The sequence below is a fragment of the Heterodontus francisci genome, chromosome 32, assembly GCF_036365525.1.
Source record: "Heterodontus francisci isolate sHetFra1 chromosome 32, sHetFra1.hap1, whole genome shotgun sequence".
Taxonomy (NCBI): Eukaryota; Metazoa; Chordata; class Chondrichthyes; order Heterodontiformes; family Heterodontidae; genus Heterodontus; species Heterodontus francisci.
Window position 1 is genome coordinate 4,539,695 of NC_090402.1, and position 6,179 is coordinate 4,545,873.

The window sequence follows — 6,179 nt, forward strand, 5'->3', positions numbered from 1 at the left end:
CACACACTGACTCTCACTGGGGTACGGGTTCCACACACACTGACTCTCACTGGGGTGCGGGTCCCACACACACTGACTCCCACTGGGGTGCGGGTCCCACACACACTGATTCACACTGGGGTACAGGTTCCACACACACTGACTCTCACTGGGGGAATTATGATGCCCCTGTGGTCAAACAGTCACTCCTCAAGGCTCACACATAAAGATTGATTAGACAGGTGAGGTACTGAGTGTGAAATGTGCCTTTTGAATCTGGTACCTCAGCAAGGGTCAGCATCTTAAGCAGAGATAGGGAGCAAATTTGGAAAAGGGGCACAAAGTAAACTGCTCATAAGTAAAACAGCAGCCACCCCTGCCTCCCAGTGTGGAACTGGGGTGTCAGTGAGCTCCTGAGAAGGGTGAATTTACAGTCGGAATGGAATAGGGAACAGTGAGCTTCCTCACACTCTCCTGAACAGTGGACATTTTTCAAATCACACACACAGTGTCCAAACCTGTGCTGGATAAATTGTCTGCAGTTGATTGGTGCCTGTTGTAAATTCCACTCTGTGGAGAGGAATTGGACCAAAATGAGCACCATGGCAAACAATTCCTTTCATTATGTTCCTTACTCCTTTTCACAACAGCACTCTGCTGCCCCACACTATCTTTGTTTTCTGAATGTGATTACTCTGCTCATTCACACAGGCCTTTTTATATTGATGTCTTTGTCATACCGTGGATTGTGGTTGGTTAATCACATCTGGAGCAACTGTGCTGCCACTACTAATAACATCTGGAGCATCTGTACTGCCAATCCAACAACATCATGTACTTCCAGCCCAATGATGCCATGCTCATTAATTACAGTGGAGATGTTATAGGGTACTGAATGCTGCACATGAGCTTGTTTTTCTCGATATATCAGTGGACAATAATTATTCACAGAAGCATCGCAGTAATGTGAGATTGACTGGTCTGACTACAGTGTTAATGTAGAGCTGGAAAACAGGGAAATTTGCTCACTATTTTTGTCAAGCCCTGCAATCCTGGTTGTGTCTCCCTCAAAGACCACACCCAGGTATTCAGCAACACCCTGTCCCATAGTGTCCAACACCCTGGGAACCTTGTCTACAATTTTATTCAGTAATGCTGGTGAAGACCCGGCACTCCCTCACCGGAATGTATAAGGCTGATATTGATCTGTTAAAAATGTTTTCTCTGTTTATTGATGTTAATCAAAAAGTCAGCCAAGCAACGTTTCCCTGTTTCATACATACACCAAAAAGCGAAGAAAACACTAAACCCCAAATGCTGAAAACCCCAAGCAATGTAAACCAGTAAACACTGCAAACCTCAAACACAATAAACCACAACCACCGGAAACCCCAAACACTGTAAACCCCAAATACTGTAAACCCTAAACACTGCAAACCCCAAACACAATAAACCACAACCGCCAGAAAACCTAAACACTGTAAACCCCAAAAATTGTAAACCCCGAACACTGTAAATCCCAACCGCCGGAAACCCTAAACACTAAACCCCAAACACTGTAAACCCAAAACACAATAAACCACAACGGCCGGAAACCCTAAACACTGTAAACCCCAAACACTGTAAATCCCAAACATTGTAAACCCCAAACACAATAAACCACAACCGCCGGAAACCCCAAACATTGTAAACTCCAAACACAATAAACCACAACCGTCGGAAACTCTAAACACTGTAAACCCCAAACATTGTAAACCCCAAATTCTGGAAACCCTAAACACTGTTAACTCCAAACACTGTAAATCCCAAACACAATAAACCACAACCGCCGGAAACCCTAAACACTGTAAACCCCAAACATTGTAAACCCTAAATACAATAAACCACAACCGCCGGAAACCCTAAACACTGTAAACCCCAAACATTGTAAACCCCAAACACAATAAACCACAACCGCCGGAAACCCTAAACACTGTAAACCCCAAACATTGTCAACCCCAAATGCCGGCAACCCTAAACACTGTTAACCCCAAACATTGTAAACCCCAAACATTGTAAATCCCAAATGCCGGCAACCCTAAACACTGTTAACCCCAAACACTGTAAACCCCAAACACTGTAAATCCCAAACATTGTAAACCCCAAACACAATAAACCACAACCGCTGGAAACCCCAAACATTGTAAACTCCAAACACAATAAACCACAACCGTCGGAAACTCTAAACACTGTAAACCCCAAACATTGTAAACCCCAAATTCTGGAAACCCTAAACACTGTTAACTCCAAACACTGTAAATCCCAAACACAATAAACCACAACCGCCGGAAACCCTAAACACTGTAAACCCCAAACATTGTAAACCCCAAACACAATAAACCACAACCGCCGGAAACCCTAAACACTGTAAACCCCAAACATTGTAAACCCCAAACACAATAAACCACAACCGCCGGAAACCCTAAACACTGTAAACCCCAAACATTGTAAACCCCAAACACAATAAACCACAACCGCCGGAAACCCTAAACACTGTAAACCCCAAACATTGTAAACCCTAAATACAATAAACCACAACCGCCGGAAACCCTAAACACTGTAAACCCCAAACATTGTAAACCCCAAACACAATAAACCACAACCGCCGGAAACCCTAAACACTGTAAACCCCAAACATTGTCAACCCCAAATGCCGGCAACCCTAAACACTGTTAACCCCAAACATTGTAAACCCCAAACATTGTAAATCCCAAATGCCGGCAACCCTAAACACTGTTAACCCCAAACACTGTAAACCCCAAACACTGTAAATCCCAAACATTGTAAACCCCAAACACAATAAACCACAACCGCTGGAAACCCCAAACATTGTAAACTCCAAACACAATAAACCACAACCGTCGGAAACTCTAAACACTGTAAACCCCAAACATTGTAAACCCCAAATTCTGGAAACCCTAAACACTGTTAACTCCAAACACTGTAAATCCCAAACACAATAAACCACAACCGCCGGAAACCCTAAACACTGTAAACCCCAAACATTGTAAACCCTAAATACAATAAACCACAACCGCCGGAAACCCTAAACACTGTAAATCCCAAACATTGTAAACCCCAAACACAATAAACCACAACCGCCGGAAACCCTAAACACTGTAAACCCCAAACATTGTCAACCCCAAATGCCGGCAACCCTAAACACTGTTAACCCCAAACATTGTAAACCCCAAACATTGTAAATCCCAAATGCCGGAAACCCTAAACACTGTTAATCCCAAACACTGTAAACCCCAAATGCCGGAAACCCTAAACACTGTAAACCCCAAACGCCGGAAACCCCAAGCACTATAAACCCCAAATGCCAGAAATCCCAAACACTGTGAACCCCAAATGCCGGAAACCCTAAACACTGTAAACTCCAAGCATTGTAAACCCCAAATGCCAGAAACCCCGAACACTGTAAACCCCAAACACTGTCAACCCCATGCACTGGAAAGCCAAATGAAAAACCCCTAAAACTGTCAACCCCAAACACTGTCATTCCCAAACACTGTCACCCCCAAATGCTGTCACCCCCAAACACCGGAAAACCCCACACTGTAAACCCCAAATGCTGTCACCCCAAACACTGTCAACCCCATGCGCTGGAAAGCCAAACGGTAAACCCCTAAAACTGTAAAGCCCAAATACTAGAAACCCCAATCGCTGTTACCCCCAAACGCTGTCATCCCCAAACATTGTCACCCCAAACACTGGAAAACCCCACACTGTAAACCCCAAACACTACAAATTCGAAATACTGTAAACCCCAAATGCCAGAAACCCCAAACACTGGAAACTTCAAACACGGGAAAATCCAAACAGTGGAAACCCCAAGCACTGGAAAATCTAAACATTGGAAACCCCAAACACTGGAAAATCCAAACACTGTAAACTCTAAATACTATAACCACCCCCCCAGGTCTAGAGTTTCGGAATAAAGCTACATTCTAACTGTACCAATATCCCCCTAGCCAAACCATGAATAGAGGCCAGAAATGTGCAGAGCAACATTTCTGAATGGCGGAGAATTTGCCCCCAGGTGACACAGTGAGCACCACTGTAATGAAAAAAGAAGCAGTGTGTCTGTCCCTGGAAAGAACCAATGTGGGGAAAGTTCATTAAATTAAAAGATGTTTTAGACATTGAGTTATGTGTGTTGTGTGTGTCTCACGTTCTAGGTTTAATGGGGAGCGAAGAAGCTGCTTTATCGTGGCAGGCAAACTAGGCTGAAACTGAAACTGTTTGTCTTGTGTAGTGGTTCTAAGCTTACTCATCTCTTGATCCCTTGTAAGAACATGGTAGTCAAATAAATATGTTGCTTGAAAAAAATTGGATGCTTATTGTGGATAATGCAATGTAAATATAAAGCCTCAAATTGCCCTGTGACAGGCCAACCATTAGTATACTTGCCTTTGTCTGTTTAATATCAATGGTATTTTGCCCTGGAAGTTGCTGTCTTTGTGCAATGGAAGCAGGACATCTGGGACCTGAGTAAACAGGGCAACAAACTGGGTATCTTCTTTACTATTCAAATTGAGGATTGTGAAATAAACAGTGCGTGGACTGAGCAGGAAGTGTAAATGAGAATGATTAAATCAGTGTCAAATCAGGTCCCAAAAAATAAATAGAGGGAGTGAAAGGAAGATTGGATTAAGAGAGAAAGGAAAAGTAAAATAAGATCAATTTCATTTTTAAAATCAGCAACAACAATTAAAACTGAAGAGAGGTTGATTGGCAGTAATTAAGAGTTATCATGTTGTTAAAAGGGTACTTGGACTGAAATGACAAGACTTAAGTTTCTGTGGTGAGTTTAGTTTGTATCTACCACCCAAATAACAACAACAGCATACAGCACCTTTCATGTAATAAAATGGCCCAAGGCACTTCCCAGGAGCATGATATAGTAAAATATTACATCGAGGCACATAAGGAGGTATTAGGTCTCCAAAAGCTTTATCAAAGAGGTAGGTTTTCAGGTGTGTCTTAAAGGAGGAAAATGAGGTGGAGAAGTGCAAGGAGGGTATCCCAGAGGTTAGGGCCTAGGCAACCGAAGGTACGGCCAGCAAAAGTGGAGCGATTAAAATCGATGCTCAAGAGGAACGCAAATATCCCTGAGCATTGTGGGACTGGAGGAGACGACAGAGAAAGGGAAGCGTGAGACCCTGGAGGGATTTGAAATCAAGAATGAGAATTTTAAAATCAAGACATTGCTTGTCCAGGAGCCAGTGTAGCTTAGCGAGCACAGGGGTGATAGGGGAACAGGACGTGGTGCGAGTTAAGACATGGACTGCAGAGTTTTGAATGATCTCAAATTTACAGACAGTAGAATGTGGGAGACCAGCCAGGAGTGCGTTGTGATAGTCAAGTCTAGAGGTAACAAAAGGGTTTCAGCAGCAGATGAATTGAGACAGGGACGGAGTCAGGTGAAGTTACAGAGGTGGAAATAGGTGGTCTTAATGATGGCGTGAATATGTGGGCAGAAGCTCAACTTGGGGTCAAATATGACACCAAGGCTGCAAACAGACTGGCGTAATCTCAGACAATTGCCAGGGAGAGGGATGGACTTAGTAGCTAGGGAACAGAGTTTGGAGGAAATTTCTGCTCATCATCAGAAAGGTCATTGGCCTGAAATGTTAACTCTGTTTCTCTCTGCATTGGAGCTGACAGACCTGCTGAGTATTTCTGGCATTTTCTGTTTTTATGGCAGAATCTGCAGTATTTTGCCTTTGTATGAGAGAATCTGCCATCTTTGTCAGGCAAGTGCTGAAAGATTCTGATTTTTTTTCTCTTTGCTCCCCGAGTGTGCCGTCTTTGGTATGGATTTGAATCGTCAGGCAGCAATCACCCACTGGAACCTCACCCAGTCAGACATTTATTACATGTCAGCCTATGCTCTGCAGGTGGAATATTGATCTGGGGTGGGAGAGAAATCTTGCTGAGACTAAACACACACACACCTTTTTTTCTCAGCAGTCACAGGACAGGGATCAGGAGCAGGAACCCTGACTGATTCACCCATCACTAAACCAAGTACCTTGAAGCCCTATTTAGCTAATGCGTCACAGGCTGGCGATCACTGACCGAGAGTGTGGAATTGGATAATTTTTTTGAAGAGCAAAGATTTGCAGGTGTAGGAGTGGGACTAGGTGAGTTGC